The sequence below is a fragment of the Schistocerca serialis genome, unplaced genomic scaffold (genome assembly GCF_023864345.2).
Source record: "Schistocerca serialis cubense isolate TAMUIC-IGC-003099 unplaced genomic scaffold, iqSchSeri2.2 HiC_scaffold_85, whole genome shotgun sequence".
Taxonomy (NCBI): domain Eukaryota; kingdom Metazoa; phylum Arthropoda; class Insecta; order Orthoptera; family Acrididae; genus Schistocerca; species Schistocerca serialis.
Window position 1 is genome coordinate 1 of NW_026048463.1, and position 24,061 is coordinate 24,061.

Genomic DNA, 24,061 nt, shown 5'->3' on the forward strand with positions numbered 1-24,061 from the left:
AACCCCGGTCTCCCGCGTGACAGGCGGGGATACTAACCACTATACTACCGAGGAAGACGCAGCTAGCGTCTCGAATGCACAATTATGTTACTCAAATAGCTGATACATCTCAAACCTAGCCTCCTGTTGCTGTCAGAGATAGCTGCTAAGAAATAAAAGTATGCCCCAGGTGAGGCTCGAACTCACAACCCCGGCATTGCTCACGGCTACTGCCTTATAAGTACCGTGCGCTAACCAATTGCGCCACTGGGGCTACGACACAGTGTTCTCAGTTAGCGGTATTCACTTTGCTGCAAACCAGTGGTGGCCACAGAAACATACGATCGCCACCTGATGCCATACTGCGACTTTTGGCACCTGACTACCAATGCTTCGTGCTATTCTTGTTTCATATGCTACGCTTACATGCACATCAACCGGCTCTGGTCGTCGAGAAAACGCGGGAAAACGCGCGCCTTGCCTTCTGCTACCTGTCGAACAGCGAGAGCAGATGCGTGGCAAGCTCTAAGCTCTGCAGGCGCACTGCGGCCACGCAGCTGGACGAGAGGTACCTTCCTTGGGAGCTTGCTCAGCCATGGAGAACACGTTTCTTCGCCAATTGCACTTGCCTCGTAGAAAGAAATGCTGCCACTGGCCCTGTGGCGCAACGGATAACGCGTCTGACTACGGATCAGAAGATTCCAGGTTCGAATCCTGGCAGGGTCGGCATTTTGTTGGTTGCCGACGCGTAGCTGGGCAGTGGATTTCGTATGTCGACGCATCGTGGAGTGCTTTGTTACTCCTGTGCATCTCGCAGCTGCATGTCGAGTCAATCGTGGTAAATATCGCAGCCTGCAAGCGTCAGCGTAGCGTCAGTCGAGCAAAGTCGAGACAAGTCAAGCTGAGAGCTGTGGGAGATGATACGCAATTAAGTACAGGCGTGTGAAAGCGACGCAGACAACGCTTTCCAAGTGTCCCACGTCACGTGGCGAAGAGCCAGCGCAACCCCAGCCAGCAGAGTGGCGCAGTGGAAGCGTGCTGGGCCCATAACCCAGAGGTCCGTGGATCGAAACCACGCTCTGCTAAAATTATTTCTTTTGCAGACTGTGTCGAGCTCGATTATTACGCCCACAGCGTCGGCTGGGGTGCCTTGATTCAGCGTTAACAGCAAACCCAGTAATTCTGAAGTGTGAAGAATGCGAGAACCACTTCCTAAGATGTAGCATTTTTTAAGATTTTGCACCAACTACACTCCTTGATCGCAAAGTTAATGCTCTTACGACCCCCATACGCGCAACACTCGAACAGGTTTGTGAGATAAAAATCGCATCTCCCCGGCGGGGAATCGAACCCCGGTCTCCCGCGTGACCGGCGGCGATACTAACCACTATACTACCGAGGATGCGATGTAAACAGGTGCCTGTGTGCGAGAGATATGGTGCAAGTAGCCGCAAACGTCCTACACTAAGTTCGGAGAGTGAAAAAGCAGCAATTAAAAATCGGATGTGCCTCCCCGGCGGGGAATCGAACCCCGGTCTCCCGCGTGACAGGCGGGGATACTAACCACTATACTACCGAGGAAGACGCAGCTAGCGTCTCGAATGCACAATTATGTTACTCAAATAGCTGATACATCTCAAACCTAGCCTCCTGTTGCTGTCAGAGACAGCTGCTAAGAAATAAAAGTATGCCCCAGGTGAGGCTCGAACTCACAACCCCGGCATTGCTCACGGCTACTGCCTTATAAGTACCGTGCGCTAACCAATTGCGCCACTGGGGCTACGACACAGTGTTCTCAGTTAGCGGTATTCACTTTGCTGCAAACCAGTGGTGGCCACAGAAACATACGATCGCCACCTGATGCCATACTGCGACTTTGGCACCTGACTACCAATGCTTCGTGCTATTCTTGTTTCATATGCTACGCTTACATGCACATCAACCGGCTCTGGTCGTCGAGAAAACGCGGGAAAACGCGCGCCTTGCCTTCTGCTACCTGTCGAACAGCGAGAGCAGATGCGTGGCAAGCTCTAAGCTCTGCAGGCGCACTGCGGCCACGCAGCTGGACGAGAGGTACCTTCCTTGGGAGCTTGCTCAGCCATGGAGAACACGTTTCTTCGCCAATTGCACTTGCCTCGTAGAAAGAAATGCTGCCACTGGCCCTGTGGCGCAACGGATAACGCGTCTGACTACGGATCAGAAGATTCCAGGTTCGAATCCTGGCAGGGTCGGCATTTTGTTGGTTGCCGACGCGTAGCTGGGCAGTGGATTTCGTATGTCGACGCATCGTGGAGTGCTTTGTTACTCCTGTGCATCTCGCAGCTGCATGTCGAGTCAATCGTGGTAAATATCGCAGCCTGCAAGCGTCAGCGTAGCGTCAGTCGAGCAAAGTCGAGACAAGTCAAGCTGAGAGCTGTGGGAGATGATACGCAATTAAGTACAGGCGTGTGAAAGCGACGCAGACAACGCTTTCCAAGTGTCCCACGTCACGTGGCGAAGAGCCAGCGCAACCCCAGCCAGCAGAGTGGCGCAGTGGAAGCGTGCTGGGCCCATAACCCAGAGGTCCGTGGATCGAAACCACGCTCTGCTAAAATTATTTCTTTTGCAGACTGTGTCGAGCTCGATTATTACGCCCACAGCGTCGGCTGGGGTGCCTTGATTCAGCGTTAACAGCAAACCCAGTAATTCTGAAGTGTGAAGAATGCGAGAACCACTTCCTAAGATGTAGCATTTTTTAAGATTTTGCACCAACTACACTCCTTGATCGCAAAGTTAATGCTCTTACGACCCCCATACGCGCAACACTCGAACAGGTTTGTGAGATAAAAATCGCATCTCCCCGGCGGGGAATCGAACCCCGGTCTCCCGCGTGACCGGCGGCGATACTAACCACTATACTACCGAGGATGCGATGTAAACAGGTGCCTGTGTGCGAGAGATATGGTGCAAGTAGCCGCAAACGTCCTACACTAAGTTCGGAGAGTGAAAAAGCAGCAATTAAAAATCGGATGTGCCTCCCCGGCGGGGAATCGAACCCCGGTCTCCCGCGTGACAGGCGGGGATACTAACCACTATACTACCGAGGAAGACGCAGCTAGCGTCTCGAATGCACAATTATGTTACTCAAATAGCTGATACATCTCAAACCTAGCCTCCTGTTGCTGTCAGAGATAGCTGCTAAGAAATAAAAGTATGCCCCAGGTGAGGCTCGAACTCACAACCCCGGCATTGCTCACGGCTACTGCCTTATAAGTACCGTGCGCTAACCAATTGCGCCACTGGGGCTACGACACAGTGTTCTCAGTTAGCGGTATTCACTTTGCTGCAAACCAGTGGTGGCCACAGAAACATACGATCGCCACCTGATGCCATACTGCGACTTTGGCACCTGACTACCAATGCTTCGTGCTATTCTTGTTTCATATGCTACGCTTACATGCACATCAACCGGCTCTGGTCGTCGAGAAAACGCGGGAAAACGCGCGCCTTGCCTTCTGCTACCTGTCGAACAGCGAGAGCAGATGCGTGGCAAGCTCTAAGCTCTGCAGGCGCACTGCGGCCACGCAGCTGGACGAGAGGTACCTTCCTTGGGAGCTTGCTCAGCCATGGAGAACACGTTTCTTCGCCAATTGCACTTGCCTCGTAGAAAGAAATGCTGCCACTGGCCCTGTGGCGCAACGGATAACGCGTCTGACTACGGATCAGAAGATTCCAGGTTCGAATCCTGGCAGGGTCGGCATTTTGTTGGTTGCCGACGCGTAGCTGGGCAGTGGATTTCGTATGTCGACGCATCGTGGAGTGCTTTGTTACTCCTGTGCATCTCGCAGCTGCATGTCGAGTCAATCGTGGTAAATATCGCAGCCTGCAAGCGTCAGCGTAGCGTCAGTCGAGCAAAGTCGAGACAAGTCAAGCTGAGAGCTGTGGGAGATGATACGCAATTAAGTACAGGCGTGTGAAAGCGACGCAGACAACGCTTTCCAAGTGTCCCACGTCACGTGGCGAAGAGCCAGCGCAACCCCAGCCAGCAGAGTGGCGCAGTGGAAGCGTGCTGGGCCCATAACCCAGAGGTCCGTGGATCGAAACCACGCTCTGCTAAAATTATTTCTTTTGCAGACTGTGTCGAGCTCGATTATTACGCCCACAGCGTCGGCTGGGGTGCCTTGATTCAGCGTTAACAGCAAACCCAGTAATTCTGAAGTGTGAAGAATGCGAGAACCACTTCCTAAGATGTAGCATTTTTTAAGATTTTGCACCAACTACACTCCTTGATCGCAAAGTTAATGCTCTTACGACCCCCATACGCGCAACACTCGAACAGGTTTGTGAGATAAAAATCGCATCTCCCCGGCGGGGAATCGAACCCCGGTCTCCCGCGTGACCGGCGGCGATACTAACCACTATACTACCGAGGATGCGATGTAAACAGGTGCCTGTGTGCGAGAGATATGGTGCAAGTAGCCGCAAACGTCCTACACTAAGTTCGGAGAGTGAAAAAGCAGCAATTAAAAATCGGATGTGCCTCCCCGGCGGGGAATCGAACCCCGGTCTCCCGCGTGACAGGCGGGGATACTAACCACTATACTACCGAGGAAGACGCAGCTAGCGTCTCGAATGCACAATTATGTTACTCAAATAGCTGATACATCTCAAACCTAGCCTCCTGTTGCTGTCAGAGACAGCTGCTAAGAAATAAAAGTATGCCCCAGGTGAGGCTCGAACTCACAACCCCGGCATTGCTCACGGCTACTGCCTTATAAGTACCGTGCGCTAACCAATTGCGCCACTGGGGCTACGACACAGTGTTCTCAGTTAGCGGTATTCACTTTGCTGCAAACCAGTGGTGGCCACAGAAACATACGATCGCCACCTGATGCCATACTGCGACTTTGGCACCTGACTACCAATGCTTCGTGCTATTCTTGTTTCATATGCTACGCTTACATGCACATCAACCGGCTCTGGTCGTCGAGAAAACGCGGGAAAACGCGCGCCTTGCCTTCTGCTACCTGTCGAACAGCGAGAGCAGATGCGTGGCAAGCTCTAAGCTCTGCAGGCGCACTGCGGCCACGCAGCTGGACGAGAGGTACCTTCCTTGGGAGCTTGCTCAGCCATGGAGAACACGTTTCTTCGCCAATTGCACTTGCCTCGTAGAAAGAAATGCTGCCACTGGCCCTGTGGCGCAACGGATAACGCGTCTGACTACGGATCAGAAGATTCCAGGTTCGAATCCTGGCAGGGTCGGCATTTTGTTGGTTGCCGACGCGTAGCTGGGCAGTGGATTTCGTATGTCGACGCATCGTGGAGTGCTTTGTTACTCCTGTGCATCTCGCAGCTGCATGTCGAGTCAATCGTGGTAAATATCGCAGCCTGCAAGCGTCAGCGTAGCGTCAGTCGAGCAAAGTCGAGACAAGTCAAGCTGAGAGCTGTGGGAGATGATACGCAATTAAGTACAGGCGTGTGAAAGCGACGCAGACAACGCTTTCCAAGTGTCCCACGTCACGTGGCGAAGAGCCAGCGCAACCCCAGCCAGCAGAGTGGCGCAGTGGAAGCGTGCTGGGCCCATAACCCAGAGGTCCGTGGATCGAAACCACGCTCTGCTAAAATTATTTCTTTTGCAGACTGTGTCGAGCTCGATTATTACGCCCACAGCGTCGGCTGGGGTGCCTTGATTCAGCGTTAACAGCAAACCCAGTAATTCTGAAGTGTGAAGAATGCGAGAACCACTTCCTAAGATGTAGCATTTTTTAAGATTTTGCACCAACTACACTCCTTGATCGCAAAGTTAATGCTCTTACGACCCCCATACGCGCAACACTCGAACAGGTTTGTGAGATAAAAATCGCATCTCCCCGGCGGGGAATCGAACCCCGGTCTCCCGCGTGACCGGCGGCGATACTAACCACTATACTACCGAGGATGCGATGTAAACAGGTGCCTGTGTGCGAGAGATATGGTGCAAGTAGCCGCAAACGTCCTACACTAAGTTCGGAGAGTGAAAAAGCAGCAATTAAAAATCGGATGTGCCTCCCCGGCGGGGAATCGAACCCCGGTCTCCCGCGTGACAGGCGGGGATACTAACCACTATACTACCGAGGAAGACGCAGCTAGCGTCTCGAATGCACAATTATGTTACTCAAATAGCTGATACATCTCAAACCTAGCCTCCTGTTGCTGTCAGAGACAGCTGCTAAGAAATAAAAGTATGCCCCAGGTGAGGCTCGAACTCACAACCCCGGCATTGCTCACGGCTACTGCCTTATAAGTACCGTGCGCTAACCAATTGCGCCACTGGGGCTACGACACAGTGTTCTCAGTTAGCGGTATTCACTTTGCTGCAAACCAGTGGTGGCCACAGAAACATACGATCGCCACCTGATGCCATACTGCGACTTTGGCACCTGACTACCAATGCTTCGTGCTATTCTTGTTTCATATGCTACGCTTACATGCACATCAACCGGCTCTGGTCGTCGAGAAAACGCGGGAAAACGCGCGCCTTGCCTTCTGCTACCTGTCGAACAGCGAGAGCAGATGCGTGGCAAGCTCTAAGCTCTGCAGGCGCACTGCGGCCACGCAGCTGGACGAGAGGTACCTTCCTTGGGAGCTTGCTCAGCCATGGAGAACACGTTTCTTCGCCAATTGCACTTGCCTCGTAGAAAGAAATGCTGCCACTGGCCCTGTGGCGCAACGGATAACGCGTCTGACTACGGATCAGAAGATTCCAGGTTCGAATCCTGGCAGGGTCGGCATTTTGTTGGTTGCCGACGCGTAGCTGGGCAGTGGATTTCGTATGTCGACGCATCGTGGAGTGCTTTGTTACTCCTGTGCATCTCGCAGCTGCATGTCGAGTCAATCGTGGTAAATATCGCAGCCTGCAAGCGTCAGCGTAGCGTCAGTCGAGCAAAGTCGAGACAAGTCAAGCTGAGAGCTGTGGGAGATGATACGCAATTAAGTACAGGCGTGTGAAAGCGACGCAGACAACGCTTTCCAAGTGTCCCACGTCACGTGGCGAAGAGCCAGCGCAACCCCAGCCAGCAGAGTGGCGCAGTGGAAGCGTGCTGGGCCCATAACCCAGAGGTCCGTGGATCGAAACCACGCTCTGCTAAAATTATTTCTTTTGCAGACTGTGTCGAGCTCGATTATTACGCCCACAGCGTCGGCTGGGGTGCCTTGATTCAGCGTTAACAGCAAACCCAGTAATTCTGAAGTGTGAAGAATGCGAGAACCACTTCCTAAGATGTAGCATTTTTTAAGATTTTGCACCAACTACACTCCTTGATCGCAAAGTTAATGCTCTTACGACCCCCATACGCGCAACACTCGAACAGGTTTGTGAGATAAAAATCGCATCTCCCCGGCGGGGAATCGAACCCCGGTCTCCCGCGTGACCGGCGGCGATACTAACCACTATACTACCGAGGATGCGATGTAAACAGGTGCCTGTGTGCGAGAGATATGGTGCAAGTAGCCGCAAACGTCCTACACTAAGTTCGGAGAGTGAAAAAGCAGCAATTAAAAATCGGATGTGCCTCCCCGGCGGGGAATCGAACCCCGGTCTCCCGCGTGACAGGCGGGGATACTAACCACTATACTACCGAGGAAGACGCAGCTAGCGTCTCGAATGCACAATTATGTTACTCAAATAGCTGATACATCTCAAACCTAGCCTCCTGTTGCTGTCAGAGATAGCTGCTAAGAAATAAAAGTATGCCCCAGGTGAGGCTCGAACTCACAACCCCGGCATTGCTCACGGCTACTGCCTTATAAGTACCGTGCGCTAACCAATTGCGCCACTGGGGCTACGACACAGTGTTCTCAGTTAGCGGTATTCACTTTGCTGCAAACCAGTGGTGGCCACAGAAACATACGATCGCCACCTGATGCCATACTGCGACTTTGGCACCTGACTACCAATGCTTCGTGCTATTCTTGTTTCATATGCTACGCTTACATGCACATCAACCGGCTCTGGTCGTCGAGAAAACGCGGGAAAACGCGCGCCTTGCCTTCTGCTACCTGTCGAACAGCGAGAGCAGATGCGTGGCAAGCTCTAAGCTCTGCAGGCGCACTGCGGCCACGCAGCTGGACGAGAGGTACCTTCCTTGGGAGCTTGCTCAGCCATGGAGAACACGTTTCTTCGCCAATTGCACTTGCCTCGTAGAAAGAAATGCTGCCACTGGCCCTGTGGCGCAACGGATAACGCGTCTGACTACGGATCAGAAGATTCCAGGTTCGAATCCTGGCAGGGTCGGCATTTTGTTGGTTGCCGACGCGTAGCTGGGCAGTGGATTTCGTATGTCGACGCATCGTGGAGTGCTTTGTTACTCCTGTGCATCTCGCAGCTGCATGTCGAGTCAATCGTGGTAAATATCGCAGCCTGCAAGCGTCAGCGTAGCGTCAGTCGAGCAAAGTCGAGACAAGTCAAGCTGAGAGCTGTGGGAGATGATACGCAATTAAGTACAGGCGTGTGAAAGCGACGCAGACAACGCTTTCCAAGTGTCCCACGTCACGTGGCGAAGAGCCAGCGCAACCCCAGCCAGCAGAGTGGCGCAGTGGAAGCGTGCTGGGCCCATAACCCAGAGGTCCGTGGATCGAAACCACGCTCTGCTAAAATTATTTCTTTTGCAGACTGTGTCGAGCTCGATTATTACGCCCACAGCGTCGGCTGGGGTGCCTTGATTCAGCGTTAACAGCAAACCCAGTAATTCTGAAGTGTGAAGAATGCGAGAACCACTTCCTAAGATGTAGCATTTTTTAAGATTTTGCACCAACTACACTCCTTGATCGCAAAGTTAATGCTCTTACGACCCCCATACGCGCAACACTCGAACAGGTTTGTGAGATAAAAATCGCATCTCCCCGGCGGGGAATCGAACCCCGGTCTCCCGCGTGACCGGCGGCGATACTAACCACTATACTACCGAGGATGCGATGTAAACAGGTGCCTGTGTGCGAGAGATATGGTGCAAGTAGCCGCAAACGTCCTACACTAAGTTCGGAGAGTGAAAAAGCAGCAATTAAAAATCGGATGTGCCTCCCCGGCGGGGAATCGAACCCCGGTCTCCCGCGTGACAGGCGGGGATACTAACCACTATACTACCGAGGAAGACGCAGCTAGCGTCTCGAATGCACAATTATGTTACTCAAATAGCTGATACATCTCAAACCTAGCCTCCTGTTGCTGTCAGAGACAGCTGCTAAGAAATAAAAGTATGCCCCAGGTGAGGCTCGAACTCACAACCCCGGCATTGCTCACGGCTACTGCCTTATAAGTACCGTGCGCTAACCAATTGCGCCACTGGGGCTACGACACAGTGTTCTCAGTTAGCGGTATTCACTTTGCTGCAAACCAGTGGTGGCCACAGAAACATACGATCGCCACCTGATGCCATACTGCGACTTTGGCACCTGACTACCAATGCTTCGTGCTATTCTTGTTTCATATGCTACGCTTACATGCACATCAACCGGCTCTGGTCGTCGAGAAAACGCGGGAAAACGCGCGCCTTGCCTTCTGCTACCTGTCGAACAGCGAGAGCAGATGCGTGGCAAGCTCTAAGCTCTGCAGGCGCACTGCGGCCACGCAGCTGGACGAGAGGTACCTTCCTTGGGAGCTTGCTCAGCCATGGAGAACACGTTTCTTCGCCAATTGCACTTGCCTCGTAGAAAGAAATGCTGCCACTGGCCCTGTGGCGCAACGGATAACGCGTCTGACTACGGATCAGAAGATTCCAGGTTCGAATCCTGGCAGGGTCGGCATTTTGTTGGTTGCCGACGCGTAGCTGGGCAGTGGATTTCGTATGTCGACGCATCGTGGAGTGCTTTGTTACTCCTGTGCATCTCGCAGCTGCATGTCGAGTCAATCGTGGTAAATATCGCAGCCTGCAAGCGTCAGCGTAGCGTCAGTCGAGCAAAGTCGAGACAAGTCAAGCTGAGAGCTGTGGGAGATGATACGCAATTAAGTACAGGCGTGTGAAAGCGACGCAGACAACGCTTTCCAAGTGTCCCACGTCACGTGGCGAAGAGCCAGCGCAACCCCAGCCAGCAGAGTGGCGCAGTGGAAGCGTGCTGGGCCCATAACCCAGAGGTCCGTGGATCGAAACCACGCTCTGCTAAAATTATTTCTTTTGCAGACTGTGTCGAGCTCGATTATTACGCCCACAGCGTCGGCTGGGGTGCCTTGATTCAGCGTTAACAGCAAACCCAGTAATTCTGAAGTGTGAAGAATGCGAGAACCACTTCCTAAGATGTAGCATTTTTTAAGATTTTGCACCAACTACACTCCTTGATCGCAAAGTTAATGCTCTTACGACCCCCATACGCGCAACACTCGAACAGGTTTGTGAGATAAAAATCGCATCTCCCCGGCGGGGAATCGAACCCCGGTCTCCCGCGTGACCGGCGGCGATACTAACCACTATACTACCGAGGATGCGATGTAAACAGGTGCCTGTGTGCGAGAGATATGGTGCAAGTAGCCGCAAACGTCCTACACTAAGTTCGGAGAGTGAAAAAGCAGCAATTAAAAATCGGATGTGCCTCCCCGGCGGGGAATCGAACCCCGGTCTCCCGCGTGACAGGCGGGGATACTAACCACTATACTACCGAGGAAGACGCAGCTAGCGTCTCGAATGCACAATTATGTTACTCAAATAGCTGATACATCTCAAACCTAGCCTCCTGTTGCTGTCAGAGATAGCTGCTAAGAAATAAAAGTATGCCCCAGGTGAGGCTCGAACTCACAACCCCGGCATTGCTCACGGCTACTGCCTTATAAGTACCGTGCGCTAACCAATTGCGCCACTGGGGCTACGACACAGTGTTCTCAGTTAGCGGTATTCACTTTGCTGCAAACCAGTGGTGGCCACAGAAACATACGATCGCCACCTGATGCCATACTGCGACTTTGGCACCTGACTACCAATGCTTCGTGCTATTCTTGTTTCATATGCTACGCTTACATGCACATCAACCGGCTCTGGTCGTCGAGAAAACGCGGGAAAACGCGCGCCTTGCCTTCTGCTACCTGTCGAACAGCGAGAGCAGATGCGTGGCAAGCTCTAAGCTCTGCAGGCGCACTGCGGCCACGCAGCTGGACGAGAGGTACCTTCCTTGGGAGCTTGCTCAGCCATGGAGAACACGTTTCTTCGCCAATTGCACTTGCCTCGTAGAAAGAAATGCTGCCACTGGCCCTGTGGCGCAACGGATAACGCGTCTGACTACGGATCAGAAGATTCCAGGTTCGAATCCTGGCAGGGTCGGCATTTTGTTGGTTGCCGACGCGTAGCTGGGCAGTGGATTTCGTATGTCGACGCATCGTGGAGTGCTTTGTTACTCCTGTGCATCTCGCAGCTGCATGTCGAGTCAATCGTGGTAAATATCGCAGCCTGCAAGCGTCAGCGTAGCGTCAGTCGAGCAAAGTCGAGACAAGTCAAGCTGAGAGCTGTGGGAGATGATACGCAATTAAGTACAGGCGTGTGAAAGCGACGCAGACAACGCTTTCCAAGTGTCCCACGTCACGTGGCGAAGAGCCAGCGCAACCCCAGCCAGCAGAGTGGCGCAGTGGAAGCGTGCTGGGCCCATAACCCAGAGGTCCGTGGATCGAAACCACGCTCTGCTAAAATTATTTCTTTTGCAGACTGTGTCGAGCTCGATTATTACGCCCACAGCGTCGGCTGGGGTGCCTTGATTCAGCGTTAACAGCAAACCCAGTAATTCTGAAGTGTGAAGAATGCGAGAACCACTTCCTAAGATGTAGCATTTTTTAAGATTTTGCACCAACTACACTCCTTGATCGCAAAGTTAATGCTCTTACGACCCCCATACGCGCAACACTCGAACAGGTTTGTGAGATAAAAATCGCATCTCCCCGGCGGGGAATCGAACCCCGGTCTCCCGCGTGACCGGCGGCGATACTAACCACTATACTACCGAGGATGCGATGTAAACAGGTGCCTGTGTGCGAGAGATATGGTGCAAGTAGCCGCAAACGTCCTACACTAAGTTCGGAGAGTGAAAAAGCAGCAATTAAAAATCGGATGTGCCTCCCCGGCGGGGAATCGAACCCCGGTCTCCCGCGTGACAGGCGGGGATACTAACCACTATACTACCGAGGAAGACGCAGCTAGCGTCTCGAATGCACAATTATGTTACTCAAATAGCTGATACATCTCAAACCTAGCCTCCTGTTGCTGTCAGAGACAGCTGCTAAGAAATAAAAGTATGCCCCAGGTGAGGCTCGAACTCACAACCCCGGCATTGCTCACGGCTACTGCCTTATAAGTACCGTGCGCTAACCAATTGCGCCACTGGGGCTACGACACAGTGTTCTCAGTTAGCGGTATTCACTTTGCTGCAAACCAGTGGTGGCCACAGAAACATACGATCGCCACCTGATGCCATACTGCGACTTTGGCACCTGACTACCAATGCTTCGTGCTATTCTTGTTTCATATGCTACGCTTACATGCACATCAACCGGCTCTGGTCGTCGAGAAAACGCGGGAAAACGCGCGCCTTGCCTTCTGCTACCTGTCGAACAGCGAGAGCAGATGCGTGGCAAGCTCTAAGCTCTGCAGGCGCACTGCGGCCACGCAGCTGGACGAGAGGTACCTTCCTTGGGAGCTTGCTCAGCCATGGAGAACACGTTTCTTCGCCAATTGCACTTGCCTCGTAGAAAGAAATGCTGCCACTGGCCCTGTGGCGCAACGGATAACGCGTCTGACTACGGATCAGAAGATTCCAGGTTCGAATCCTGGCAGGGTCGGCATTTTGTTGGTTGCCGACGCGTAGCTGGGCAGTGGATTTCGTATGTCGACGCATCGTGGAGTGCTTTGTTACTCCTGTGCATCTCGCAGCTGCATGTCGAGTCAATCGTGGTAAATATCGCAGCCTGCAAGCGTCAGCGTAGCGTCAGTCGAGCAAAGTCGAGACAAGTCAAGCTGAGAGCTGTGGGAGATGATACGCAATTAAGTACAGGCGTGTGAAAGCGACGCAGACAACGCTTTCCAAGTGTCCCACGTCACGTGGCGAAGAGCCAGCGCAACCCCAGCCAGCAGAGTGGCGCAGTGGAAGCGTGCTGGGCCCATAACCCAGAGGTCCGTGGATCGAAACCACGCTCTGCTAAAATTATTTCTTTTGCAGACTGTGTCGAGCTCGATTATTACGCCCACAGCGTCGGCTGGGGTGCCTTGATTCAGCGTTAACAGCAAACCCAGTAATTCTGAAGTGTGAAGAATGCGAGAACCACTTCCTAAGATGTAGCATTTTTTAAGATTTTGCACCAACTACACTCCTTGATCGCAAAGTTAATGCTCTTACGACCCCCATACGCGCAACACTCGAACAGGTTTGTGAGATAAAAATCGCATCTCCCCGGCGGGGAATCGAACCCCGGTCTCCCGCGTGACCGGCGGCGATACTAACCACTATACTACCGAGGATGCGATGTAAACAGGTGCCTGTGTGCGAGAGATATGGTGCAAGTAGCCGCAAACGTCCTACACTAAGTTCGGAGAGTGAAAAAGCAGCAATTAAAAATCGGATGTGCCTCCCCGGCGGGGAATCGAACCCCGGTCTCCCGCGTGACAGGCGGGGATACTAACCACTATACTACCGAGGAAGACGCAGCTAGCGTCTCGAATGCACAATTATGTTACTCAAATAGCTGATACATCTCAAACCTAGCCTCCTGTTGCTGTCAGAGACAGCTGCTAAGAAATAAAAGTATGCCCCAGGTGAGGCTCGAACTCACAACCCCGGCATTGCTCACGGCTACTGCCTTATAAGTACCGTGCGCTAACCAATTGCGCCACTGGGGCTACGACACAGTGTTCTCAGTTAGCGGTATTCACTTTGCTGCAAACCAGTGGTGGCCACAGAAACATACGATCGCCACCTGATGCCATACTGCGACTTTGGCACCTGACTACCAATGCTTCGTGCTATTCTTGTTTCATATGCTACGCTTACATGCACATCAACCGGCTCTGGTCGTCGAGAAAACGCGGGAAAACGCGCGCCTTGCCTTCTGCTACCTGTCGAACAGCGAGAGCAGATGCGTGGCAAGCTCTAAGCTCTGCAGGCGCACTGCGGCCACGCAGCTGGACGAGAGGTACCTTCCTTGGGAGCTTGCTCAGCCATGGAGAACACGTTTCTTCGCCAATTGCACTTGCCTCGTAGAAAGAAATGCTGCCACTGGCCCTGTGGCGCAACGGATAACGCGTCTGACTACGGATCAGAAGATTCCAGGTTCGAATCCTGGCAGGGTCGGCATTTTGTTGGTTGCCGACGCGTAGCTGGGCAGTGGATTTCGTATGTCGACGCATCGTGGAGTGCTTTGTTACTCCTGTGCATCTCGCAGCTGCATGTCGAGTCAATCGTGGTAAATATCGCAGCCTGCAAGCGTCAGCGTAGCGTCAGTCGAGCAAAGTCGAGACAAGTCAAGCTGAGAGCTGTGGGAGATGATACGCAATTAAGTACAGGCGTGTGAAAGCGACGCAGACAACGCTTTCCAAGTGTCCCACGTCACGTGGCGAAGAGCCAGCGCAACCCCAGCCAGCAGAGTGGCGCAGTGGAAGCGTGCTGGGCCCATAACCCAGAGGTCCGTGGATCGAAACCACGCTCTGCTAAAATTATTTCTTTTGCAGACTGTGTCGAGCTCGATTATTACGCCCACAGCGTCGGCTGGGGTGCCTTGATTCAGCGTTAACAGCAAACCCAGTAATTCTGAAGTGTGAAGAATGCGAGAACCACTTCCTAAGATGTAGCATTTTTTAAGATTTTGCACCAACTACACTCCTTGATCGCAAAGTTAATGCTCTTACGACCCCCATACGCGCAACACTCGAACAGGTTTGTGAGATAAAAATCGCATCTCCCCGGCGGGGAATCGAACCCCGGTCTCCCGCGTGACCGGCGGCGATACTAACCACTATACTACCGAGGATGCGATGTAAACAGGTGCCTGTGTGCGAGAGATATGGTGCAAGTAGCCGCAAACGTCCTACACTAAGTTCGGAGAGTGAAAAAGCAGCAATTAAAAATCGGATGTGCCTCCCCGGCGGGGAATCGAACCCCGGTCTCCCGCGTGACCGGCGGGGATACTAACCACTACACTACCGAGGAAGACGCAGCTAGCGTCTCGAATGCACAATTATGTTACTCAAATAGCTGCTACATCTCAAACCTAGCCTCCTGTTGCTGTCAGAGACAGCTGCTAAGAAATAAAAGTATGCCCCAGGTGAGGCTCGAACTCACAACCCCGGCATTGCTCACGGCTACTGCCTTATAAGTACCGTGCGCTAACCAATTGCGCCACTGGGGCTACGACACGGTGTTCTCAGTTAGCGGTATTCACTTTGCTGCAAACCAGTGGTGGCCACAGAAACATACGATCGCCACCTGATGCCATACTGCGACTTTGGCACCTGACTACCAATGCTTCGTGCTATTCTTGTTTCATATGCTACGCTTACATGCACATCAACCGGCTCTGGTCGTCGAGAAAACGCGGGAAAACGCGCGCCTTGCCTTCTGCTACCTGTCGAACAGCGAGAGCAGATGCGTGGCAAGCTCTAAGCTCTGCAGGCGCACTGCGGCCACGCAGCTGGACGAGAGGTACCTTCCTTGGGAGCTTGCTCAGCCATGGAGAACACGTTTCTTCGCCAATTGCACTTGCCTCGTAGAAAGAAATGCTGCCACTGGCCCTGTGGCGCAACGGATAACGCGTCTGACTACGGATCAGAAGATTCCAGGTTCGAATCCTGGCAGGGTCGGCATTTTGTTGGTTGCCGACGCGTAGCTGGGCAGTGGATTTCGTATGTCGACGCATCGTGGAGTGCTTTGTTACTCCTGTGCATCTCGCAGCTGCATGTCGAGTCAATCGTGGTAAATATCGCAGCCTGCAAGCGTCAGCGTAGCGTCAGTCGAGCAAAGTCGAGACAAGTCAAGCTGAGAGCTGTGGGAGATGATACGCAATTAAGTACAGGCGTGTGAAAGCGACGCAGACAACGCTTTCCAAGTGTCCCACGTCACGTGGCGAAGAGCCAGCGCAACCCCAGCCAGCAGAGTGGCGCAGTGGAAGCGTGCTGGGCCCATAACCCAGAGGTCCGTGGATCGAAACCACGCTCTGCTAAAATTATTTCTTTTGCAGACTGTGTCGAGCTCGATTATTACGCCCACAGCGTCGGCTGGGGTGCCTTGATTCAGCGTTAACAGCAAACCCAGTAATTCTGAAGTGTGAAGAATGCGAGAACCACTTCCTAAGATGTAGCATTTTTTAAGATTTTGCACCAACTACACTCCTTGATCGCAAAGTTAATGCTCTTACGACCCCCATACGCGCAACACTCGAACAGGTTTGTGAGATAAAAATCGCATCTCCCCGGCGGGGAATCGAACCCCGCTCTCCCGCGTGACCGGCGGCGATACTAACCACTATACTACCGAGGATGCGATGTAAACAGGTGCCTGTGTGCGAGAGATATGGTGCAAGTAGCCGCAAACGTCCTACACTAAGTTCGGAGAGTGAAAAAGCAGCAATTAAAAATCGGATGTGCCTCCCCGGCGGGGAATCGAACCCCGGTCTCCCGCGTGACAGGCGGGGATACTAACCACTATACTACCGAGGAAGACGCAGCTAGCGTCTCGAATGCACAATTATGTTACTCAAATAGCTGATACATCTCAAACCTAGCCTCCTGTTGCTGTCAGAGATAGCTGCTAAGAAATAAAAGTATGCCCCAGGTGAGGCTCGAACTCACAACCCCGGCATTGCTCACGGCTACTGCCTTATAAGTACCGTGCGCTAACCAATTGCGCCACTGGGGCTACGACACAGTGTTCTCAGTTAGCGGTATTCACTTTGCTGCAAACCAGTGGTGGCCACAGAAACATACGATCGCCACCTGATGCCATACTGCGACTTTGGCACCTGACTACCAATGCTTCGTGCTATTCTTGTTTCATATGCTACGCTTACATGCACATCAACCGGCTCTGGTCGTCGAGAAAACGCGGGAAAACGCGCGCCTTGCCTTCTGCTACCTGTCGAACAGCGAGAGCAGATGCGTGGCAAGCTCTAAGCTCTGCAGGCGCACTGCGGCCACGCAGCTGGACGAGAGGTACCTTCCTTGGGAGCTTGCTCAGCCATGGAGAACACGTTTCTTCGCCAATTGCACTTGCCTCGTAGAAAGAAATGCTGCCACTGGCCCTGTGGCGCAACGGATAACGCGTCTGACTACGGATCAGAAGATTCCAGGTTCGAATCCTGGCAGGGTCGGCATTTTGTTGGTTGCCGACGCGTAGCTGGGCAGTGGATTTCGTATGTCGACGCATCGTGGAGTGCTTTGTTACTCCTGTGCATCTCGCAGCTGCATGTCGAGTCAATCGTGGTAAATATCGCAGCCTGCAAGCGTCAGCGTAGCGTCAGTCGAGCAAAGTCGAGACAAGTCAAGCTGAGAGCTGTGGGAGATGATACGCAATTAAGTACAGGCGTGTGAAAGCGACGCAGACAACGCTTTCCAAGTGTCCCACGTCACGTGGCGAAGAGCCAGCGCAACCCCAGCCAGCAGAGTGGCGCAGTGGAAGCGTGCTGGGCCCATAACCCAGAGGTCCGTGGATCGAAACCACGCTCTGCTAAAATTATTTCTTTTGCAGACTGTGTCGAGCTCGATTATTACGCCCACAGCGTCGGCTGGGGTGCCTTGATTCAGCGTTAACAGCAAACCCAGTAATTCTGAAGTGTGAAGAATGCGAGAACCACTTCCTAAGATGTAGCATTTTTTAAGATTTTGCACCAACTACACTCCTTGATCGCAAAGTTAATGCTCTTACGACCCCCATACGCGCAACACTCGAACAGGTTTGTGAGATAAAAATCGCATCTCCCCGGCGGGGAATCGAACCCCGGTCTCCCGCGTGACCGGCGGCGATACTAACCACTATACTACCGATGATGCGATGTAAACAGGTGCCTGTGTGCGAGAGATATGGTGCAAGTAGCCGCAAACGTCCTACACTAAGTTCGGAGAGTGAAAAAGCAGCAATTAAAAATCGGATGTGCCTCCCCGGCGGGGAATCGAACCCCGGTCTCCCGCGTGACAGGCGGGGATACTAACCACTATACTACCGAGGAAGACGCAGCTAGCGTCTCGAATGCACAATTATGTTACTCAAATAGCTGATACATCTCAAACCTAGCCTCCTGTTGCTGTCAGAGACAGCTGCTAAGAAATAAAAGTATGCCCCAGGTGATGCTCGAACTCACAACCCCGGCATTGCTCACGGCTACTGCCTTATAAGTACCGTGCGCTAACCAATTGCGCCACTGGGGCTACGACACAGTGTTCTCAGTTAGCGGTATTCACTTTGCTGCAAACCAGTGGTGGCCACAGAAACATACGATCGCCACCTGATGCCATACTGCGACTTTGGCACCTGACTACCAATGCTTCGTGCTATTCTTGTTTCATATGCTACGCTTACATGCACATCAACCGGCTCTGGTCGTCGAGAAAACGCGGGAAAACGCGCGCCTTGCCTTCTGCTACCTGTCGAACAGCGAGAGCAGATGCGTGGCAAGCTCTAAGCTCTGCAGGCGCACTGCGGCCACGCAGCTGGACGAGAGGTACCTTCCTTGGGAGCTTGCTCAGCCATGGAGAACACGTTTCTTCGCCAATTGCACTTGCCTCGTAGAAAGAAATGCTGCCACTGGCCCTGTGGCGCAACGGATAACGCGTCTGACTACGGATCAGAAGATTCCAGGTTCGAATCCTGGCAGGGTCGGCATTTTGTTGGTTGCCGACGCGTAGCTGGGCAGTGGATTTCGTATGTCGACGCATCGTGGAGTGCTTTGTTACTCCTGTGCATCTCGCAGCTGCATGTCGAGTCAATCGTGGTAAATATCGCAGCCTGCAAGCGTCAGCGTAGCGTCAGTCGAGCAAAGTCGAGACAAGTCAAGCTGAGAGCTGTGGGAGATGATACGCAATTAAGTACAGGCGTGTGAAAGCGACGCAGACAACGCTTTCCAAGTGTCCCACGTCACGTGGCGAAGAGCCAGCGCAACCCCAGCCAGCAGAGTGGCGCAGTGGAAGCGTGCTGGGCCCATAACCCAGAGGTCCGTGGATCGAAACCACGCTCTGCTAAAATTATTTCTTTTGCAGACTGTGTCGAGCTCGATTATTACGCCCACAGCGTCGGCTGGGGTGCCTTGATTCAGCGTTAACAGCAAACCCAGTAATTCTGAAGTGTGAAGAATGCGAGAACCACTTCCTAAGATGTAGCATTTTTTAAGATTTTGCACCAACTACACTCCTTGATCGCAAAGTTAATGCTCTTACGACCCCCATACGCGCAACACTCGAACAGGTTTGTGAGATAAAAATCGCATCTCCCCGGCGGGGAATCGAACCCCGCTCTCCCGCGTGACCGGCGGCGATACTAACCACTATACTACCGAGGATGCGATGTAAACAGGTGCCTGTGTGCGAGAGATATGGTGCAAGTAGCCGCAAACGTCCTACACTAAGTTCGGAGAGTGAAAAAGCAGCAATTAAAAATCGGATGTGCCTCCCCGGCGGGGAATCGAACCCCGGTCTCCCGCGTGACAGGCGGGGATACTAACCACTATACTACCGAGGAAGACGCAGCTAGCGTCTCGAATGCACAATTATGTTACTCAAATAGCTGATACATCTCAAACCTAGCCTCCTGTTGCTGTCAGAGACAGCTGCTAAGAAATAAAAGTATGCCCCAGGTGAGGCTCGAACTCACAACCCCGGCATTGCTCACGGCTACTGCCTTATAAGTACCGTGCGCTAACCAATTGCGCCACTGGGGCTACGACACAGTGTTCTCAGTTAGCGGTATTCACTTTGCTGCAAACCAGTGGTGGCCACAGAAACATACGATCGCCACCTGATGCCATACTGCGACTTTGGCACCTGACTACCAATGCTTCGTGCTATTCTTGTTTCATATGCTACGCTTACATGCACATCAACCGGCTCTGGTCGTCGAGAAAACGCGGGAAAACGCGCGCCTTGCCTTCTGCTACCTGTCGAACAGCGAGAGCAGATGCGTGGCAAGCTCTAAGCTCTGCAGGCGCACTGCGGCCACGCAGCTGGACGAGAGGTACCTTCCTTGGGAGCTTGCTCAGCCATGGAGAACACGTTTCTTCGCCAATTGCACTTGCCTCGTAGAAAGAAATGCTGCCACTGGCCCTGTGGCGCAACGGATAACGCGTCTGACTACGGATCAGAAGATTCCAGGTTCGAATCCTGGCAGGGTCGGCATTTTGTTGGTTGCCGACGCGTAGCTGGGCAGTGGATTTCGTATGTCGACGCATCGTGGAGTGCTTTGTTACTCCTGTGCATCTCGCAGCTGCATGTCGAGTCAATCGTGGTAAATATCGCAGCCTGCAAGCGTCAGCGTAGCGTCAGTCGAGCAAAGTCGAGACAAGTCAAGCTGAGAGCTGTGGGAGATGATACGCAATTAAGTACAGGCGTGTGAAAGCGACGCAGACAACGCTTTCCAAGTGTCCCACGTCACGTGGCGAAGAGCCAGCGCAACCCCAGCCAGCAGAGTGGCGCAGTGGAAGCGTGCTGGGCCCATAACCCAGAGGTCCGTGGATCGAAACCACGCTCTGCTAAAATTATTTCTTTTGCAGACTGTGTCGAGCTCGATTATTACGCCCACAGCGTCGGCTGGGGTGCCTTGATTCAGCGTTAACAGCAAACCCAGTAATTCTGAAGTGTGAAGAATGCGAGAACCACTTCCTAAGATGTAGCATTTTTTAAGATTTTGCACCAACTACACTCCTTGATCGCAAAGTTAATGCTCTTACGACCCCCATACGCGCAACACTCGAACAGGTTTGTGAGATAAAAATCGCATCTCCCCGGCGGGGAATCGAACCCCGGTCTCCCGCGTGACCGGTGGCGATACTAACCACTATACTACCGAGGATGCGATGTAAACAGGTGCCTGTGTGCGAGAGATATGGTGCAAGTAGCCGCAAACGTCCTACACTAAGTTCGGAGAGTGAAAAAGCAGCAATTAAAAATCGGATGTGCCTCCCCGGCGGGGAATCGAACCCCGGTCTCCCGCGTGACAGGCGGGGATACTAACCACTATACTACCGAGGAAGACGCAGCTAGCGTCTCGAATGCACAATTATGTTACTCAAATAGCTGATACATCTCAAACCTAGCCTCCTGTTGCTGTCAGAGACAGCTGCTAAGAAATAAAAGTATGCCCCAGGTGAGGCTCGAACTCACAACCCCGGCATTGCTCACGTCTACTGCCTTATAAGTACCGTGCGCTAACCAATTGCGCCACTGGGGCTACGACACAGTGTTCTCAGTTAGCGGTATTCACTTTGCTGCAAACCAGTGGTGGCCACAGAAACATACGATCGCCACCTGATGCCATACTGCGACTTTGGCACCTGACTACCAATGCTTCGTGCTATTCTTGTTTCATATGCTACGCTTACATGCACATCAACCGGCTCTGGTCGTCGAGAAAACGCGGGAAAACGCGCGCCTTGCCTTCTGCTACCTGTCGAACAGCGAGAGCAGATGCGTGGCAAGCTCTAAGCTCTGCAGGCGCACTGCGGCCACGCAGCTGGACGAGAGGTACCTTCCTTGGGAGCTTGCTCAGCCATGGAGAACACGTTTCTTCGCCAATTGCACTTGCCTCGTAGAAAGAAATGCTGCCACTGGCCCTGTGGCGCAACGGATAACGCGTCTGACTACGGATCAGAAGATTCCAGGTTCGAATCCTGGCAGGGTCGGCATTTTGTTGGTTGCCGACGCGTAGCTGGGCAGTGGATTTCGTATGTCGACGCATCGTGGAGTGCTTTGTTACTCCTGTGCATCTCGCAGCTGCATGTCGAGTCAATCGTGGTAAATATCGCAGCCTGCAAGCGTCAGCGTAGCGTCAGTCGAGCAAAGTCGAGACAAGTCAAGCTGAGAGCTGTGGGAGATGATACGCAATTAAGTACAGGCGTGTGAAAGCGACGCAGACAACGCTTTCCAAGTGTCCCACGTCACGTGGCGAAGAGCCAGCGCAACCCCAGCCAGCAGAGTGGCGCAGTGGAAGCGTGCTGGGCCCATAACCCAGAGGTCCGTGGATCGAAACCACGCTCTGCTAAAATTATTTCTTTTGCAGACTGTGTCGAGCTCGATTATTACGCCCACAGCGTCGGCTGGGGTGCCTTGATTCAGCGTTAACAGCAAACCCAGTAATTCTGAAGTGTGAAGAATGCGAGAACCACTTCCTAAGATGTAGCATTTTTTAAGATTTTGCACCAACTACACTCCTTGATCGCAAAGTTAATGCTCTTACGACCCCCATACGCGCAACACTCGAACAGGTTTGTGAGATAAAAATCGCATCTCCCCGGCGGGGAATCGAACCCCGGTCTCCCGCGTGACCGGCGGCGATACTAACCACTATACTACCGAGGATGCGATGTAAACAGGTGCCTGTGTGCGAGAGATATGGTGCAAGTAGCCGCAAACGTCCTACACTAAGTTCGGAGAGTGAAAAAGCAGCAATTAAAAATCGGATGTGCCTCCCCGGCGGGGAATCGAACCCCGGTCTCCCGCGTGACAGGCGGGGATACTAACCACTACACTACCGAGGAAGACGCAGCTAGCGTCTCGAATGCACAATTATGTTACTCAAATAGCTGATACATCTCAAACCTAGCCTCCTGTTGCTGTCAGAGACAGCTGCTAAGAAATAAAAGTATGCCCCAGGTGAGGCTCGAACTCACAACCCCGGCATTGCTCACGGCTACTGCCTTATAAGTACCGTGCGCTAACCAATTGCGCCACTGGGGCTACGACACAGTGTTCTCAGTTAGCGGTATTCACTTTGCTGCAAACCAGTGGTGGCCACAGAAACATACGATCGCCACCTGATGCCATACTGCGACTTTGGCACCTGACTACCAATGCTTCGTGCTATTCTTGTTTCATATGCTACGCTTACATGCACATCAACCGGCTCTGGTCGTCGAGAAAACGCGGGAAAACGCGCGCCTTGCCTTCTGCTACCTGTCGAACAGCGAGAGCAGATGCGTGGCAAGCTCTAAGCTCTGCAGGCGCACTGCGGCCACGCAGCTGGACGAGAGGTACCTTCCTTGGGAGCTTGCTCAGCCATGGAGAACACGTTTCTTCGCCAATTGCACTTGCCTCGTAGAAAGAAATGCTGCCACTGGCCCTGTGGCGCAACGGATAACGCGTCTGACTACGGATCAGAAGATTCCAGGTTCGAATCCTGGCAGGGTCGGCATTTTGTTGGTTGCCGACGCGTAGCTGGGCAGTGGATTTCGTATGTCGACGCATCGTGGAGTGCTTTGTTACTCCTGTGCATCTCGCAGCTGCATGTCGAGTCAATCGTGGTAAATATCGCAGCCTGCAAGCGTCAGCGTAGCGTCAGTCGAGCAAAGTCGAGACAAGTCAAGCTGAGAGCTGTGGGAGATGATACGCAATTAAGTACAGGCGTGTGAAAGCGACGCAGACAACGCTTTCCAAGTGTCCCACGTCACGTGGCGAAGAGCCAGCGCAACCCCAGCCAGCAGAGTGGCGCAGTGGAAGCGTGCTGGGCCCATAACCCAGAGGTCCGTGGATCGAAACCACGCTCTGCTAAAATTATTTCTTTTGCAGACTGTGTCGAGCTCGATTATTACGCCCACAGCGTCGGCTGGGGTGCCTTGATTCAGCGTTAACAGCAAACCCAGTAATTCTGAAGTGTGAAGAATGCGAGAACCACTTCCTAAGATGTAGCATTTTTTAAGATTTTGCACCAACTACACTCCTTGATCGCAAAGTTAATGCTCTTACGACCCACATACGCGCAACACTCGAACAGGTTTGTGAGATAAAAATCGCATCTCCCCGGCGGGGAATCGAACCCCGGTCTCCCGCGTGACCGGCGGCGATACTAACCACTATACTACCGAGGATGCGATGTAAACAGGTGCCTGTGTGCGAGAGATATGGTGCAAGTAGCCGCAAACGTCCTACACTAAGTTCGGAGAGTGAAAAAGCAGCAATTAAAAATCGGATGT

The 24,061-nt window shown here is 52.8% G+C and overlaps 63 non-coding genes across 63 annotated transcripts; 32 read left to right on the forward strand and 31 right to left on the reverse strand.

Annotated features, from left to right (window-relative positions):
• Window positions 1-161: 161 nt before the first annotated feature.
• Trnai-uau (transfer RNA isoleucine (anticodon UAU)) lies at window positions 162-253 on the reverse strand. Its single transcript is given in 2 exon segments — window positions 162-197; window positions 216-253. It is a non-coding gene; the product is annotated as a tRNA-Ile (tRNA).
• Window positions 254-632: 379 nt separating this feature from the next.
• Window positions 633-705, forward strand: Trnar-acg (transfer RNA arginine (anticodon ACG)). The gene has a single exon. It is a non-coding gene; the product is annotated as a tRNA-Arg (tRNA).
• A 287-nt stretch (window positions 706-992) lies between these two features.
• Trnam-cau (transfer RNA methionine (anticodon CAU)) lies at window positions 993-1,064 on the forward strand. The gene has a single exon. It is a non-coding gene; the product is annotated as a tRNA-Met (tRNA).
• A 424-nt stretch (window positions 1,065-1,488) lies between these two features.
• On the reverse strand, window positions 1,489-1,560 carry Trnad-guc (transfer RNA aspartic acid (anticodon GUC)). The gene has a single exon. It is a non-coding gene; the product is annotated as a tRNA-Asp (tRNA).
• A 107-nt stretch (window positions 1,561-1,667) lies between these two features.
• Window positions 1,668-1,759, reverse strand: Trnai-uau (transfer RNA isoleucine (anticodon UAU)). The gene is given in 2 exon segments: window positions 1,668-1,703; window positions 1,722-1,759. It is a non-coding gene; the product is annotated as a tRNA-Ile (tRNA).
• Window positions 1,760-2,137: 378 nt separating this feature from the next.
• On the forward strand, window positions 2,138-2,210 carry Trnar-acg (transfer RNA arginine (anticodon ACG)). Its single transcript has one exon. It is a non-coding gene; the product is annotated as a tRNA-Arg (tRNA).
• A 287-nt stretch (window positions 2,211-2,497) lies between these two features.
• Trnam-cau (transfer RNA methionine (anticodon CAU)) lies at window positions 2,498-2,569 on the forward strand. The gene has a single exon. It is a non-coding gene; the product is annotated as a tRNA-Met (tRNA).
• Window positions 2,570-2,993: 424 nt separating this feature from the next.
• On the reverse strand, window positions 2,994-3,065 carry Trnad-guc (transfer RNA aspartic acid (anticodon GUC)). Its single transcript has one exon. It is a non-coding gene; the product is annotated as a tRNA-Asp (tRNA).
• Window positions 3,066-3,172: 107 nt separating this feature from the next.
• Trnai-uau (transfer RNA isoleucine (anticodon UAU)) lies at window positions 3,173-3,264 on the reverse strand. Its single transcript is given in 2 exon segments — window positions 3,173-3,208; window positions 3,227-3,264. It is a non-coding gene; the product is annotated as a tRNA-Ile (tRNA).
• Window positions 3,265-3,642: 378 nt separating this feature from the next.
• Trnar-acg (transfer RNA arginine (anticodon ACG)) lies at window positions 3,643-3,715 on the forward strand. Its single transcript has one exon. It is a non-coding gene; the product is annotated as a tRNA-Arg (tRNA).
• A 287-nt stretch (window positions 3,716-4,002) lies between these two features.
• On the forward strand, window positions 4,003-4,074 carry Trnam-cau (transfer RNA methionine (anticodon CAU)). Its single transcript has one exon. It is a non-coding gene; the product is annotated as a tRNA-Met (tRNA).
• Window positions 4,075-4,498: 424 nt separating this feature from the next.
• On the reverse strand, window positions 4,499-4,570 carry Trnad-guc (transfer RNA aspartic acid (anticodon GUC)). The gene has a single exon. It is a non-coding gene; the product is annotated as a tRNA-Asp (tRNA).
• Window positions 4,571-4,677: 107 nt separating this feature from the next.
• Window positions 4,678-4,769, reverse strand: Trnai-uau (transfer RNA isoleucine (anticodon UAU)). Its single transcript is given in 2 exon segments — window positions 4,678-4,713; window positions 4,732-4,769. It is a non-coding gene; the product is annotated as a tRNA-Ile (tRNA).
• Window positions 4,770-5,147: 378 nt separating this feature from the next.
• Window positions 5,148-5,220, forward strand: Trnar-acg (transfer RNA arginine (anticodon ACG)). Its single transcript has one exon. It is a non-coding gene; the product is annotated as a tRNA-Arg (tRNA).
• A 287-nt stretch (window positions 5,221-5,507) lies between these two features.
• On the forward strand, window positions 5,508-5,579 carry Trnam-cau (transfer RNA methionine (anticodon CAU)). The gene has a single exon. It is a non-coding gene; the product is annotated as a tRNA-Met (tRNA).
• A 424-nt stretch (window positions 5,580-6,003) lies between these two features.
• On the reverse strand, window positions 6,004-6,075 carry Trnad-guc (transfer RNA aspartic acid (anticodon GUC)). Its single transcript has one exon. It is a non-coding gene; the product is annotated as a tRNA-Asp (tRNA).
• A 107-nt stretch (window positions 6,076-6,182) lies between these two features.
• Window positions 6,183-6,274, reverse strand: Trnai-uau (transfer RNA isoleucine (anticodon UAU)). Its single transcript is given in 2 exon segments — window positions 6,183-6,218; window positions 6,237-6,274. It is a non-coding gene; the product is annotated as a tRNA-Ile (tRNA).
• A 378-nt stretch (window positions 6,275-6,652) lies between these two features.
• Trnar-acg (transfer RNA arginine (anticodon ACG)) lies at window positions 6,653-6,725 on the forward strand. Its single transcript has one exon. It is a non-coding gene; the product is annotated as a tRNA-Arg (tRNA).
• Window positions 6,726-7,012: 287 nt separating this feature from the next.
• Window positions 7,013-7,084, forward strand: Trnam-cau (transfer RNA methionine (anticodon CAU)). The gene has a single exon. It is a non-coding gene; the product is annotated as a tRNA-Met (tRNA).
• Window positions 7,085-7,508: 424 nt separating this feature from the next.
• Window positions 7,509-7,580, reverse strand: Trnad-guc (transfer RNA aspartic acid (anticodon GUC)). The gene has a single exon. It is a non-coding gene; the product is annotated as a tRNA-Asp (tRNA).
• Window positions 7,581-7,687: 107 nt separating this feature from the next.
• Window positions 7,688-7,779, reverse strand: Trnai-uau (transfer RNA isoleucine (anticodon UAU)). The gene is given in 2 exon segments: window positions 7,688-7,723; window positions 7,742-7,779. It is a non-coding gene; the product is annotated as a tRNA-Ile (tRNA).
• Window positions 7,780-8,157: 378 nt separating this feature from the next.
• Window positions 8,158-8,230, forward strand: Trnar-acg (transfer RNA arginine (anticodon ACG)). The gene has a single exon. It is a non-coding gene; the product is annotated as a tRNA-Arg (tRNA).
• A 287-nt stretch (window positions 8,231-8,517) lies between these two features.
• Trnam-cau (transfer RNA methionine (anticodon CAU)) lies at window positions 8,518-8,589 on the forward strand. The gene has a single exon. It is a non-coding gene; the product is annotated as a tRNA-Met (tRNA).
• Window positions 8,590-9,013: 424 nt separating this feature from the next.
• On the reverse strand, window positions 9,014-9,085 carry Trnad-guc (transfer RNA aspartic acid (anticodon GUC)). The gene has a single exon. It is a non-coding gene; the product is annotated as a tRNA-Asp (tRNA).
• A 107-nt stretch (window positions 9,086-9,192) lies between these two features.
• Window positions 9,193-9,284, reverse strand: Trnai-uau (transfer RNA isoleucine (anticodon UAU)). The gene is given in 2 exon segments: window positions 9,193-9,228; window positions 9,247-9,284. It is a non-coding gene; the product is annotated as a tRNA-Ile (tRNA).
• Window positions 9,285-9,662: 378 nt separating this feature from the next.
• On the forward strand, window positions 9,663-9,735 carry Trnar-acg (transfer RNA arginine (anticodon ACG)). The gene has a single exon. It is a non-coding gene; the product is annotated as a tRNA-Arg (tRNA).
• Window positions 9,736-10,022: 287 nt separating this feature from the next.
• Window positions 10,023-10,094, forward strand: Trnam-cau (transfer RNA methionine (anticodon CAU)). The gene has a single exon. It is a non-coding gene; the product is annotated as a tRNA-Met (tRNA).
• A 424-nt stretch (window positions 10,095-10,518) lies between these two features.
• On the reverse strand, window positions 10,519-10,590 carry Trnad-guc (transfer RNA aspartic acid (anticodon GUC)). Its single transcript has one exon. It is a non-coding gene; the product is annotated as a tRNA-Asp (tRNA).
• A 107-nt stretch (window positions 10,591-10,697) lies between these two features.
• Trnai-uau (transfer RNA isoleucine (anticodon UAU)) lies at window positions 10,698-10,789 on the reverse strand. The gene is given in 2 exon segments: window positions 10,698-10,733; window positions 10,752-10,789. It is a non-coding gene; the product is annotated as a tRNA-Ile (tRNA).
• Window positions 10,790-11,167: 378 nt separating this feature from the next.
• Trnar-acg (transfer RNA arginine (anticodon ACG)) lies at window positions 11,168-11,240 on the forward strand. The gene has a single exon. It is a non-coding gene; the product is annotated as a tRNA-Arg (tRNA).
• Window positions 11,241-11,527: 287 nt separating this feature from the next.
• On the forward strand, window positions 11,528-11,599 carry Trnam-cau (transfer RNA methionine (anticodon CAU)). The gene has a single exon. It is a non-coding gene; the product is annotated as a tRNA-Met (tRNA).
• Window positions 11,600-12,023: 424 nt separating this feature from the next.
• Trnad-guc (transfer RNA aspartic acid (anticodon GUC)) lies at window positions 12,024-12,095 on the reverse strand. Its single transcript has one exon. It is a non-coding gene; the product is annotated as a tRNA-Asp (tRNA).
• Window positions 12,096-12,202: 107 nt separating this feature from the next.
• Window positions 12,203-12,294, reverse strand: Trnai-uau (transfer RNA isoleucine (anticodon UAU)). Its single transcript is given in 2 exon segments — window positions 12,203-12,238; window positions 12,257-12,294. It is a non-coding gene; the product is annotated as a tRNA-Ile (tRNA).
• Window positions 12,295-12,672: 378 nt separating this feature from the next.
• On the forward strand, window positions 12,673-12,745 carry Trnar-acg (transfer RNA arginine (anticodon ACG)). Its single transcript has one exon. It is a non-coding gene; the product is annotated as a tRNA-Arg (tRNA).
• Window positions 12,746-13,032: 287 nt separating this feature from the next.
• Window positions 13,033-13,104, forward strand: Trnam-cau (transfer RNA methionine (anticodon CAU)). The gene has a single exon. It is a non-coding gene; the product is annotated as a tRNA-Met (tRNA).
• A 424-nt stretch (window positions 13,105-13,528) lies between these two features.
• On the reverse strand, window positions 13,529-13,600 carry Trnad-guc (transfer RNA aspartic acid (anticodon GUC)). Its single transcript has one exon. It is a non-coding gene; the product is annotated as a tRNA-Asp (tRNA).
• A 107-nt stretch (window positions 13,601-13,707) lies between these two features.
• On the reverse strand, window positions 13,708-13,799 carry Trnai-uau (transfer RNA isoleucine (anticodon UAU)). Its single transcript is given in 2 exon segments — window positions 13,708-13,743; window positions 13,762-13,799. It is a non-coding gene; the product is annotated as a tRNA-Ile (tRNA).
• Window positions 13,800-14,177: 378 nt separating this feature from the next.
• Trnar-acg (transfer RNA arginine (anticodon ACG)) lies at window positions 14,178-14,250 on the forward strand. Its single transcript has one exon. It is a non-coding gene; the product is annotated as a tRNA-Arg (tRNA).
• Window positions 14,251-14,537: 287 nt separating this feature from the next.
• Window positions 14,538-14,609, forward strand: Trnam-cau (transfer RNA methionine (anticodon CAU)). The gene has a single exon. It is a non-coding gene; the product is annotated as a tRNA-Met (tRNA).
• A 424-nt stretch (window positions 14,610-15,033) lies between these two features.
• Window positions 15,034-15,105, reverse strand: Trnad-guc (transfer RNA aspartic acid (anticodon GUC)). Its single transcript has one exon. It is a non-coding gene; the product is annotated as a tRNA-Asp (tRNA).
• Window positions 15,106-15,212: 107 nt separating this feature from the next.
• Trnai-uau (transfer RNA isoleucine (anticodon UAU)) lies at window positions 15,213-15,304 on the reverse strand. Its single transcript is given in 2 exon segments — window positions 15,213-15,248; window positions 15,267-15,304. It is a non-coding gene; the product is annotated as a tRNA-Ile (tRNA).
• A 378-nt stretch (window positions 15,305-15,682) lies between these two features.
• On the forward strand, window positions 15,683-15,755 carry Trnar-acg (transfer RNA arginine (anticodon ACG)). The gene has a single exon. It is a non-coding gene; the product is annotated as a tRNA-Arg (tRNA).
• Window positions 15,756-16,042: 287 nt separating this feature from the next.
• On the forward strand, window positions 16,043-16,114 carry Trnam-cau (transfer RNA methionine (anticodon CAU)). Its single transcript has one exon. It is a non-coding gene; the product is annotated as a tRNA-Met (tRNA).
• A 424-nt stretch (window positions 16,115-16,538) lies between these two features.
• Window positions 16,539-16,610, reverse strand: Trnad-guc (transfer RNA aspartic acid (anticodon GUC)). The gene has a single exon. It is a non-coding gene; the product is annotated as a tRNA-Asp (tRNA).
• Window positions 16,611-16,717: 107 nt separating this feature from the next.
• On the reverse strand, window positions 16,718-16,809 carry Trnai-uau (transfer RNA isoleucine (anticodon UAU)). The gene is given in 2 exon segments: window positions 16,718-16,753; window positions 16,772-16,809. It is a non-coding gene; the product is annotated as a tRNA-Ile (tRNA).
• A 378-nt stretch (window positions 16,810-17,187) lies between these two features.
• Window positions 17,188-17,260, forward strand: Trnar-acg (transfer RNA arginine (anticodon ACG)). Its single transcript has one exon. It is a non-coding gene; the product is annotated as a tRNA-Arg (tRNA).
• A 287-nt stretch (window positions 17,261-17,547) lies between these two features.
• Window positions 17,548-17,619, forward strand: Trnam-cau (transfer RNA methionine (anticodon CAU)). The gene has a single exon. It is a non-coding gene; the product is annotated as a tRNA-Met (tRNA).
• A 424-nt stretch (window positions 17,620-18,043) lies between these two features.
• Window positions 18,044-18,115, reverse strand: Trnad-guc (transfer RNA aspartic acid (anticodon GUC)). Its single transcript has one exon. It is a non-coding gene; the product is annotated as a tRNA-Asp (tRNA).
• A 107-nt stretch (window positions 18,116-18,222) lies between these two features.
• Trnai-uau (transfer RNA isoleucine (anticodon UAU)) lies at window positions 18,223-18,314 on the reverse strand. Its single transcript is given in 2 exon segments — window positions 18,223-18,258; window positions 18,277-18,314. It is a non-coding gene; the product is annotated as a tRNA-Ile (tRNA).
• A 378-nt stretch (window positions 18,315-18,692) lies between these two features.
• Window positions 18,693-18,765, forward strand: Trnar-acg (transfer RNA arginine (anticodon ACG)). Its single transcript has one exon. It is a non-coding gene; the product is annotated as a tRNA-Arg (tRNA).
• A 287-nt stretch (window positions 18,766-19,052) lies between these two features.
• On the forward strand, window positions 19,053-19,124 carry Trnam-cau (transfer RNA methionine (anticodon CAU)). The gene has a single exon. It is a non-coding gene; the product is annotated as a tRNA-Met (tRNA).
• A 424-nt stretch (window positions 19,125-19,548) lies between these two features.
• Trnad-guc (transfer RNA aspartic acid (anticodon GUC)) lies at window positions 19,549-19,620 on the reverse strand. The gene has a single exon. It is a non-coding gene; the product is annotated as a tRNA-Asp (tRNA).
• A 107-nt stretch (window positions 19,621-19,727) lies between these two features.
• On the reverse strand, window positions 19,728-19,819 carry Trnai-uau (transfer RNA isoleucine (anticodon UAU)). Its single transcript is given in 2 exon segments — window positions 19,728-19,763; window positions 19,782-19,819. It is a non-coding gene; the product is annotated as a tRNA-Ile (tRNA).
• A 378-nt stretch (window positions 19,820-20,197) lies between these two features.
• Window positions 20,198-20,270, forward strand: Trnar-acg (transfer RNA arginine (anticodon ACG)). The gene has a single exon. It is a non-coding gene; the product is annotated as a tRNA-Arg (tRNA).
• Window positions 20,271-20,557: 287 nt separating this feature from the next.
• Trnam-cau (transfer RNA methionine (anticodon CAU)) lies at window positions 20,558-20,629 on the forward strand. Its single transcript has one exon. It is a non-coding gene; the product is annotated as a tRNA-Met (tRNA).
• A 424-nt stretch (window positions 20,630-21,053) lies between these two features.
• On the reverse strand, window positions 21,054-21,125 carry Trnad-guc (transfer RNA aspartic acid (anticodon GUC)). Its single transcript has one exon. It is a non-coding gene; the product is annotated as a tRNA-Asp (tRNA).
• Window positions 21,126-21,232: 107 nt separating this feature from the next.
• Trnai-uau (transfer RNA isoleucine (anticodon UAU)) lies at window positions 21,233-21,324 on the reverse strand. The gene is given in 2 exon segments: window positions 21,233-21,268; window positions 21,287-21,324. It is a non-coding gene; the product is annotated as a tRNA-Ile (tRNA).
• A 378-nt stretch (window positions 21,325-21,702) lies between these two features.
• Trnar-acg (transfer RNA arginine (anticodon ACG)) lies at window positions 21,703-21,775 on the forward strand. Its single transcript has one exon. It is a non-coding gene; the product is annotated as a tRNA-Arg (tRNA).
• A 287-nt stretch (window positions 21,776-22,062) lies between these two features.
• Trnam-cau (transfer RNA methionine (anticodon CAU)) lies at window positions 22,063-22,134 on the forward strand. Its single transcript has one exon. It is a non-coding gene; the product is annotated as a tRNA-Met (tRNA).
• A 424-nt stretch (window positions 22,135-22,558) lies between these two features.
• On the reverse strand, window positions 22,559-22,630 carry Trnad-guc (transfer RNA aspartic acid (anticodon GUC)). Its single transcript has one exon. It is a non-coding gene; the product is annotated as a tRNA-Asp (tRNA).
• Window positions 22,631-22,737: 107 nt separating this feature from the next.
• Window positions 22,738-22,829, reverse strand: Trnai-uau (transfer RNA isoleucine (anticodon UAU)). Its single transcript is given in 2 exon segments — window positions 22,738-22,773; window positions 22,792-22,829. It is a non-coding gene; the product is annotated as a tRNA-Ile (tRNA).
• Window positions 22,830-23,207: 378 nt separating this feature from the next.
• On the forward strand, window positions 23,208-23,280 carry Trnar-acg (transfer RNA arginine (anticodon ACG)). Its single transcript has one exon. It is a non-coding gene; the product is annotated as a tRNA-Arg (tRNA).
• A 287-nt stretch (window positions 23,281-23,567) lies between these two features.
• Window positions 23,568-23,639, forward strand: Trnam-cau (transfer RNA methionine (anticodon CAU)). The gene has a single exon. It is a non-coding gene; the product is annotated as a tRNA-Met (tRNA).
• The last annotated feature ends 422 nt before the right edge of the window (window positions 23,640-24,061 follow it).